We start from the raw sequence: 10433 nt of genomic DNA on the forward strand, positions 1-10433 counted from the left end.
GGATTCCAGCTCTGGAGATTTCCTTGGGGTTTACTCACAAAGCTTTCCCCGTGAGTGAGAATAGACACAAGGCAACAGAGGTTTGAGATCAGAGTCTTCCTTCTCCTAGATGAGCTGCCAACCATGGCTAATGAGCCCCATCTGCTGGGGATGACACTGTGACCATAACCGTAGCAACACTCATTTCAGTCGCTGATGTTTGACAGCAAATGCCCAAGTACATTTTCTGCAGGAGAACAAGGTGGGATAGTTCTCATATGCAATCCCCATGTTTACTGAGCTGGTGAACATAGAAAGCCAGTCTCAAAACCATAAGACCATAAGATAAAGGAGGAGAATTATGCATTTCAGCCCATTGGCACTGCTCCGCCATTCCATCATGGCTGACTTATTATCTCTCTCAACAGCATTCTCCTGCCTTCTCCCCTTAACCTTTGACACCCTTATTAATTAAGAATCAATAAATTTCTGCTTTAAAAATACCCAATAACTTGGCCTTCACAGCCATTCGTAGCAATGAATTCCACAGATTCACCACAGTTTGGCTAAAAAAATTTCAGCTGCAGGAGTGGCCCATGACTGCAGTGAACAAGGCTTGTGATTTCAGCCGAGCAGGCTCTCGTAGACACCTCCGGTCTGTCTGATTTCAGCCGAGCAGGCTCTCCTACACACCTCCCGTCTCTGATTTCAGCCGAGCAGGCTCTAGTACACTCCTCCCGTCTCTGATTTCAGCTTAGCAGGCTCTAGTACACACCTCCCATCTCTGATTTCAGCCGAGCAGGCTCTCGTACACACCTCCCATCTCTGATTTCAGCCGAACAGGCTCTAGTACACACCTCCTATCTCTGATTTCAGCCGAGCAGGCTCTAGTACACTCCTCCCGTCTTTGATTTCAGCTTAGAAGGCTCTGGTAAACAGTTCTCGTCTCTCTAATTTCAGCCGAGCAGGCTCTAGTACACTCCTCCTGATTTCAGCCAAGCAGGCTCTAGTACACTCCTCTGATTTCACAGGAAAAGTGCTTTAAGCTTTCTACATGCATTCTCTGACATCACTCTATGAACCAACAAAATTAAGTGAATAGATACCCATTCACCCTCACAGTGAATTCCCTGCGGCCATTAGCAGTACTGCTATTCAGTCAGTGGGTATCTCATTCACGCTGTTTTGAGACCCATCCAGCTGTCTGCTGCTGCTCTCTGGTAGTTTCTACCATATTGACTGATCTTTGAGTGAGGGTTTCTCCTGCAGGTTTGCTCAGATAAGCAAACTCGTCTCATGGGGTTCACACATTTGCTGTTTTCCTCTACTTTTTTCTGTTTTATTTGCAATTGTCCTCATCTCTGATCCAGAACAACAAAGTAGCTGCCTCGAGTTACCAACTACAGTGTCAGCCATGACTGTTCCATTAGGTCCATAAGATATAGGAGCAGAATTAGGCCATTTGGCCCTTTGAGTGTTCTGCCATTCCATCATGGCTGACTTATTATCCCTCTCAAAAGCATTCTCCTGCCTTCTCCTTTGAAACCTGACTAATCAAGAACCTGTCAACCTCTGCTTTAAATATATCCACTGACTTGGCCTCCACAACCATCTGTTGCAATGAATTCCACAGGTACAGTACCACCTGGCAAATGGTAGCATAATTGTCAGTATAATGTTTTGCAGCGCCAGCGACCCAGGTTCAATTTCCATCGCTGTCGGTAAGGAGTTTGTACGTTCTCCCTGTGAATGCGTCAGTTTCCTCTGGGTGCTCTGGATTCCTCCTACATTCCAAAGGTGTACTGGTTAATAGGTTAATTTGATACATGTGTGTATTGGACAGCACAGGCTTGTTGGGACAGAAGGGCCTGTTAATAGTTCAATAGTTCCATTTAATATCAGAGAAATGTACACAATATACATTCTGAAATTCTTTTTCCTTCACAGGCGTCAACAAAAACCGAAGAGTGCCCCAAAGAATGAATGCCAGTAACAACATTAGAACCTCATAGCTCTCCCTATTTCCACGTACAAACAGGAGCAATGCAACAATTCTCCTCAACCCCCATCCACTTCCGCAAAAAAAGCATCAGCGCCCTCCATCTGCAATAGCAACCCCAATAAAGACCATAACAACAAAAACTAATCGTTCACCCGACAGTTCAACACAAGAGGGAGAGAACACAGCCACCAATAGCTGATCCGCTGTTCCCAATATTCTGTTCTCTCCTGCGAAGCTTTAGTCAGTGGTACCTCCACAGGGCCACGAAACCCTGGAACCCCAAAGGTGCCCTCCTCTTCTAGTCTGCGTCCTTGGGATATTCAAAAGCTGTGAGCCTCCAGGAGTGGCCCCACCACTGCAAAGAACCCAAGTCTGAGTGTAACTCCAGGTCAGGGTCTTCAACAGAACCCCATCCACCCTATAAGAGAAAAAGACTGACATCAAAGGGAGAAATTACGTTGTTTTCATAGATGAACACAAAGGAGTCACAATTTAACACCATGATAATTCTGCCTCCACCCATGTTAATATGCTGTATCTCTAAATAAAATAAAATAAAGAAAGAAATTACTCTTCATCTCTGTTTTAAAGGGACACTCCTCTATTCTGAGGCTATGCCTTCTGGTCCTAGACTCCCCCACTACATGAAGGACCCTTTTCACAGACAGCAGCCTCTGGCCACTGTTGCGTCCACCAACAGTGGATCTGAATTTGCTAGATGAAAGGCAGGCCTCTCTGTACAGACGGCAGAAGAGCAGAGGTGTACCCTGCCACTTGGACACCCACCTGCAGACATCACTGCAATTACATTCTCTGATTCAGTCATGCCTGCTTGGCTTAGTCAATTTGCAGGATTAGTCAGATATCATACCTCAATACACTAAGTAGGTCAGCGTAGCTTTAGTATTAATAAGTTGCAAAGAATTCCAGTTGCTCAGCTTGTGCTTGTTGGCCAGAACCTTTGTTGCAATGTCACATCAACATTAACATACTTTAAGACTTTAAATGTGTCCTTGATTTATTGATACGTTGCTATCAGTTTCTACTGATATCTCCCATGCTTGACAGCTGTCTTCAAACTTATGCATAAATAATCACATATTTCACAGGCTGAGTCTGGCACTTCCTAAGAGGACTGGTCTAGAAATGTGTTGGTGGTGTAACATTCATGGACTCATGGTCTTGCACTATATTTTTGGACTTTATGTGCGATTGTATCTTACTGATAGCTTAGGTGTGCTTGCTCTCTCATTTGCGCTATATGTGCCTTTTTCTGTGTCTGACTGTTGGTACTGTGTTTTGCACCTTGGCTGTGGAGGAACGCTGCATTGTTTGGCTGTATTCATGGGTATTTACGTATGGTTCAATGGCAATTAAATAAAATGAATTGGTGTATCATTACTCCTCCAGGACTTTGATGGATCATTTTGGAGGTCATACCCCAAATGGTTTAATTGGCAAAATTTGACAGCATTAGGTTTTCAAATAACAATTATTAGACAGGTATAGTAGTCAGTAAAAGAGTTTAATGGTTTGCAAATGCCAATACTAAAGGAAGATTTTAAGATTAGCTTTATTTGTCACATTGAAGCATTGAAACATAGAGTGAAATGTGTTATATGCATCAACGACCAACAGACCAAGGAGGTGTTGGGGCCAGCCCGTGATGTTACATTGCCTCCAGTGCCAACTTAGCATGCCCACAACTTACTAACCAAATTGAACTGTTTATTCATTTCCATAGATGCTGCCTGACCTGCTGAGTTCCTCCAGCGTTTTGTGTGTGTTGCTTTGGATTTCCACCAACTGCAGATTTTCTCTAGCTATGATTTTCTAAATGACTGGTTATTTCCTCTTTGATTATTGATTCAAGCATCTAGCCAGCAATAGATGTAAAACAAACTGTCCTGATGAAGGGTCTCATCCCGAAACATTGACAGTTTATTTATTTCCCTAGATGCCTCCTGATCTGATGAGTTCAAGCATTTTGTGTGTATTGGCCTTACAGATCCACACCTTTTGTCTTTGTCCCCTCTTAAAAATGGGAGTTCTTTTCTCGCTTTTTCCCAAACCTCTAGTTTTCTGGGACTTCAGTGAGCTTTGAAAGTTTTCAGCTAATGGGTCCACTATTTCTGTGAGACCTTTAAAATTCTTCAGTGTAGGCCATTAGCTCCCACTAGCCTGTACATCAAGGAGATCAGAGAACCCACGTCGTCACAGGGACAACGTATAAAACAATGACTTACCATTCCAACAGAACACATTCACTTTGTTCTGTCATCATATCCTGGTAATTAGTTCAACCTTTGGTTTAAATACCAAGAAGCTTCCAAAAAGTAACACTGAAGTGTCTCCCTCAGCTTGAAAGAGAATGGAGACAGTTTTCTGGATCTGGCTATGAGATTCTAACTTACCTTTATTTTATTCGTCTTTGTTTATGAGTGGTGGCATATGGAGATATGTCTTTACCAAAGGAGGTTTAAGGGACTCCTTCCATCTGCTTCCTTCCAGGTCACCCTTGGACAAAGCGTAGCATCTGCTTAACCACCCGATATGGGTCTCATGAAGCCATGGGAGAAGGTGGTGGATGGTCATATGAGCAGCCAGTGCACATCACAAGTCCTGGTGGTGTGACCACTGGTACCCAACAGACAATCTCTGAAGTGTATTGATAATGGCTGTGGTCACCCATCTTGTAAAGACTATAAGACCATAAGATATAGGAGCAGAATTGGGCTGTTTGGCCCATTGAATCTGCTCTGCCATAACATCATGGCTGATCCAATTTTCCTCTCAGCCCCAAACTTCTGCCTTCTCCCCTCATCACTTCATGCCCTGATCAATCTAGAATCTGTCAACCTCTGCCTTAAATATACATAAAGACTTGGTCTCCACATGTGACAACAAATTCCACAGATTCACCACCCTCTGGCTAAAGAAATTCGTCCTCATCTCTGTTCTAAAAGGACACCCGTCTATTCTGAGGCTGTGTCCTCTGGTCTTAGACTCTTCCACCATAGGAAACATTCTCCCCACATCCACTCTATCGAGGCCTTTCAACATTCAATAGGTTTCAATTAGGTCACCCCTCATTCTTCTGAAGTCCAGCGAGTACAGGTCCAGAGCCTTCAAACACTCTTCATATGACAAGCCATTCAATCGGGGAATCATTTTTGTTAACCTCCTTTGAACCCTCTCCAGTTTCAGCACATCCTTTCTAAGATAAGGGGCCCAAAACTGTTCACAATATTCCAAGTGAGTCTCACCAGTGTCTCAACTTTACATTACATCCTTGCTTTTATGTTTTAGTCCTCTTGAAATAAATGCTAACATCACATTCACCCTCCTTACCAGAGACTCAACATGTAAATTAACCTTTAGGGAATCCTAGACAAGGACTCCCAAGTTCCTTTGCGCCTCCATATTTTTTGTATCTTTTCTCCATTCTGAGCATAGCCTATCCTTTCATTTCTCCTACCAAAGTGCATGACAATATACTTTTCCCGACACTGTATTCCATCTGCCTCTTCCTTATCCATTTTCCTAATCTATCTAAGTCCTTTTGTAGACTCTCTACTTCCTCAAAACTACCTGCCCCTCCACCTATCTTCATATTGTCTACTAGCTTAACAATGAAGCCAACAATTCCATCTCCAAATCATTGACGTATAACGTAAAAAGAATTGGTCCCAATACAGACCCTTGTGGAACACCACTAGTCACCTTTATTCCCACTCTTTGCTTTCTGCCAATCAGCCACTGCTTTATTCATGTTAGAATCTTTCCTTTAAGACTGTGGGCTCATAGCTTGTTAAGCAGCCTCATGTATGGCAACTTGTCACAGGTCTTCTGAAAATCCAAGTACACAACATTAAGCGATTCTCTTTTGTCTATCCTGCTTGTTATTTCTTCAAGGAATTCCAATGGAATTGAAAGGCAAGATTTTCCCTTGAGGAAACCATGCTGATTACAGCCTATTTTATCATGTGCCTCCAATTACTTTGAGACCTCATCCTTAATAATCAACTCCAATATCTTCCCAACCACTGAGGTCTGCTTCTCTCCCTTCTTGAAAAGTGGAATGACTTATGCAATGTTCCAGTCTTCCAGAACGATTCCAGAATCTAGTGATTTTTGAAAGATTGTTACTAATGCCTCGACAATCCCTTCAGCCACCTCTTCAGAACCCTGTGTGTACACAATCTGGTCCAGGTGACTTACATATCTTCTGATCTTTCAGTTTCCCAAGAACTTTCTCTCCAGTAATGTAAACTTCACACACATCATGACCCCTGACAGACTGAACTTCCACCTTACTGCTAGTGTCTACCACAGTGAAAACTCTTGCAAAATACTTCTTCAGTTCATCTGCCATTTCCTTGTTCCCTCATTACTACCTCTCCAGCATTGTTTTCCAGAGGTCCGATATCAACTCTCACCTCTCTTTTGCACTTAATGTATCTGAAGAAACTTTTTTTCATCTTTCATATTATTGGCTAGCTTACTTTTGTATTCCATCATTACCTTCTTAATGACTTTTTTAGTTACCTTCATTTGGTTTCTAAAAAATTCCAGTCCTCTAACTTCCCACAAATTTTTGCTCTATTGTACACCCTCTCTTTGACTTTTATGTTGACTCTGACTTCTCTTGTTAGCCACAGTTGTGTCATATTTAGCACTCAGTCATATATTAAAACATAACTAAACCAAAGGGGTAGGATTTGAAGAGCTTTACCAAAGAGAAACAGACAGACTGAGGGAAATCAAGAGTTTAAGTGTTGGGCAGGGAAGGCATAGTTTTCAACAATAGAGGAATTATGTTTAATGATCACTGGAATTGGATGTCAGCAGATGACAGGAGAGTGGTGAAGATAACAGGGATGGATAAAAATGAGATCATTGATGGTTTTCAACCTAAGGATGTAAATTTCAGAAGTGAAAATTTGCTTTTACAGGACCTGCTGATTTGGTGTGTGTTACAAGAAATGAAAGAGAAATTTAGATTTGCAGGGAATGGAGATCCAGAACTTCTGATTTTCTACATTTGCATCTGATGTCCTGAACTGCAATCCACTCTGGGTAGGTTACACTGGCATTGGCAGCTGATGGGTGCACTCACCTCTCATTCCCCATTGGCTGGGGTGGGGAGCCCCGTCTAGTCACAGCTATCAGTGACATCTGGCATTCTGTCCCAGATACAAGGTTCATGGAGAGGGAGTGCGGATAGCAGTACAGTGCAATAAATATTGATGTTTATTGTGTTTTTATATTATTGTGTTCTTTTTCTTATGTTTTTTTGTGTACCATCAGATCTGGAGTAACAATTGTTTGCTCGCCTTTACACTAGTGTACAGGAAATAGCATTAAGCAATCTTTGAACCTTGTTGTTCTATCCCCCGAAATCAGAGTCAGAATCTATGATTGAATTGAATTGACTTTATTACTTATATTCTTCATGTACGTGAAGAGTAAAAATCTTTACATTGTGTCTCCATCTAAATGTGCAATATGCAATTTATAGTAATTTATAATAAATCTTATGTACAACTGGACAGAAACAAGATGGTTAAATATGAACAGTCAATATAACATAGAAATACAGTTGTGTCAGCATGAGTTAATCAGTCCGATTGCCTGGTGGAAGAAGCTGTCCCGGAGCCTGTTGGTCCTCACTTTTATGCTGCAGTACCATTTCCTGGAAATCTGCATGTTAAGTATATCTGGCACCTGGCAGAAACACTGCCATTCAATTAGGACATTTGTCAAGTGATTTAAACCAAGTACAGTGTCCACACCAAGGTGAAGCTTTACCAGAGTTATGTTCTGTCCACCCTCTTGTACAGGTCAGAATGCTGGCTCGTGACAGAGAGTGATCTTGCCAAGCTGTTGTCATTCCATACCACAAGCCTCAGGAAGATCCTCCGTATTTTCTGGCCAAGACATACCTCCAGCCATGCCCTACTTCTTCAGAGGACATGGCCACAATCATCATGAGGAAATGATGGAGATGGATTGGGCACGTGATGGGAAGAGAGGCCAACTTCATCGTCAAGACAGCAGTCCATTGTACCCCCGAAGGGTAGGGGAAACGCAGGAGACCAAAGACAACTTGGCGCCGTACTACAGAGACAGAAATGAAGACCCTGAACCACACCTGGGGACAATAGCAAAGATGGCCAAGGACAGACAGAGATGGAGGACCTTCACTGCAGCCCTAAACACCAGTGGTGTAACAGACAGTAATAATATTTCAAGTGATTCAGTACTGCAGTGATGGTAACTCAGAATGCTTCCTATTGCCACAGAGGCACACATTAAAATCCACTGCCTTTGTTACATTGGCAGCAAACTGGCCAGGTTAACTCATTGCCTACAAGAGTAATGTTAGTACCTAAAAGATAGGGCCAGGGAAACATCTCGCCTCTCGCTGGTACATTTACAGCTACAAATCCTGACCGGTTAGAGACATAAGATGGCGGATACTGAACCATAATCAGAATCAGGCTTAATATCACTAGCATATGTTGTGAAATTTATTATTTTGCTGCAGCAGTACATTGCAATACATAATAATAAAATCTATAAATTCTAATAAGAAGTACATGTAAAAAAAATTAACTTAAATAAAGTAGTGTAAAAAGAGAGTGAAAACACTGTAATATGTTCATTGTCCATTCAAATATCTGACAGCAGAGGGAAGAAGCTGTTTCTGAAATGCTGAGTGTGGGTCTTCAGGCTCCTGTACATCCTTCTTGATGGTAGCAATGAGAAGAGGAATTCAGCGAGTTGAACATTTTCCATGGGAGGAAGGGAATTTGTCCTAACATAGGGTTTCAACCCATAATGTTGGCATTTCCTTTCTCCCTACAGATTCCTTCCAACACACAGCTGGTTGACAGGTTAGCGTGTGGACATCACACATTCCTGGCTCCTTTATTACTCTACTTCACTTCTACACCTTTCAAGTTAATTCTATGGAGAGGAATAAGCAGTCGACATTTCAGGCTGAGACCCCTCGACAGGGCTGGAAAGGAAGGGGGCGGAAGCCAGACTAAGAAGGTGTGGGGTGGGAAAGTATCACTTTTTTTGCTTACTACTTTTGTTGTCTGCTAAGCCCTTTCTCAGACGCTGAGGGCTGCACGGTAATGTAGCAGTTAGCGTAACACAATTATAGAACCATCCACCTGGGTTCAATTCCACTGCTGTCTGTAAGGAGTTTGCACGTTTCCCCCCTGTCTCTACATGAGTTTCCTCTGGGTTCTCCCACAGTCCAAGTATGTACAGGCTAGGGTTATATGATATGTGGGTACAATTGGGCAGCGCAGGCTGGTTAGGCCTGTTACCATGCTGTACCTGTCAGGCCTGCATAGGTAGGTACCTCCTAGTTTCCTCCCAGCTAACAGGAGTTACCTGCCACTCATTTCCAACTCATCACCTGCAGCCTATTTAATCCGAGCTCTCACCAACAATCTTTGTTCACTCATTCGAACCAGACAGCATCAATCAATTGTTCCCAGCCTTCAGTTGGGAACAATTGGCTTGTTGTTTTGCAGTCTATTATTAAAGTTATTGTTCATCACTGAAACGTCTCTGTCGCTCTGTTTTTGGGTCATTTCCTGACAATATTACTGAATAATGTGAAACTGTGAGTAGATTTACAATCCTCTAGTTCATTCTCAGGTGAAGTCAATGGGTACATTTTCTACTGGACAATTTTGCCATCCTCCTAAAACCCAATCAACATTGTGAAACTGTGATAGTCACTGCTGTAACGTCAGCCTGGAGCATCCATCTCCCTGAAGTCTCTGCCCAGTACTGGACAGGTCACAGAGTGAGAATGTAAAGCTGGGTAATGTATCTTAGGCACTTTATTATTTATTTATGACAGCAAATACTTAAAGTTTCACTGGGCCTGACCTTCAACAAGCTCTGCATCAGCACTACTGTTGAATGCCCCTGTTTCTCTGCAAAGGTGGAACAAACTGACAGATTATGAGCAGGTATAAGCCACTTGGCCCATCAAGCCCACTCCATTATTTAATAAGGTCAACAAATCAGAATCAGGGTCAGTATCACTGGCACATGTTGTGAAATGCTAAACTCAAGAAATTCTGCAAATGCTGGAAATTCAAAGCAACACACACAAAATTGTGAAGTTTGTTGTTTTGCAGCAGCAGTACATTGCAATACATAATAGAAAAACTGTAAATTACAATAAGAAATAATAATAAGAATAATAAGAGATAATAAAAAGAAATAATAATAAAATACAATAATACAATCTTTTAAAAAATAAATTAATAAATAGTGCAAAAGGAGGGCAAAACAAGAAAAAAGAAAAAAAATATTAAGATAGTGTACATGGGTTCATGGTCCATTCATAAATCTGATGGTGGAGGGGAAGAAGCTGTTCCTGAAATGCTGAGTGTGTGTCTTCAGGCTCCTGTATGTC

Source organism: Mobula birostris, chromosome 26, assembly GCF_030028105.1.
Source record: "Mobula birostris isolate sMobBir1 chromosome 26, sMobBir1.hap1, whole genome shotgun sequence".
Classification (NCBI taxonomy): Eukaryota; Metazoa; Chordata; class Chondrichthyes; order Myliobatiformes; family Myliobatidae; genus Mobula; species Mobula birostris.